Source organism: Dermochelys coriacea, chromosome 25 (genome assembly GCF_009764565.3).
Source record: "Dermochelys coriacea isolate rDerCor1 chromosome 25, rDerCor1.pri.v4, whole genome shotgun sequence".
Taxonomy (NCBI): domain Eukaryota; kingdom Metazoa; phylum Chordata; order Testudines; family Dermochelyidae; genus Dermochelys; species Dermochelys coriacea.
In genome coordinates this window covers 11,269,234-11,269,695 of record NC_050092.1, presented here as the reverse complement: position 1 = coordinate 11,269,695, position 462 = coordinate 11,269,234, and positions in this window count along the sequence as shown.

The following is a 462-nucleotide window of genomic DNA, read 5'->3' as shown; positions in this document are numbered from 1 at the left end:
TAAGCAGAGCCCCCCCCGCCCCCAGCCCGCCAATCATCTCCTCCCCTGCCTTTCCCAGCCTTGCCAGGCAGCATGTGTGACCCGCATGAGAACACGGGGCCTTTTCAATAGGCACATACTTGGTGAACAACTCGGGAAGGAGTTCGCTGGAGCGAGGCCGGAGCCTTGTCCCTTTCAGCGAACAACTACTCAAGAAAAAGCAACACGCCCAACCTTGTTCACAGGCCGGGCTTGAGGGTGGACCGAAAGGGTTGATACCTCGGCATTTTGATACCTTTAACAAATGCGAACTTCGCAGCCCCACTGCAAGGGAGCTAAAGCAGGATTTAGCTAATCTAACCCCCCATTTCAGTGAGATCCTGCCCCAAAGAGCTCAAGGCGACAAACAGACAAAGGCGGGAGGGGAAACTGAGGCACAGAGCGGGGAAATGATTTGTCCAAGGTCATGCAGCAGAGCCAGGC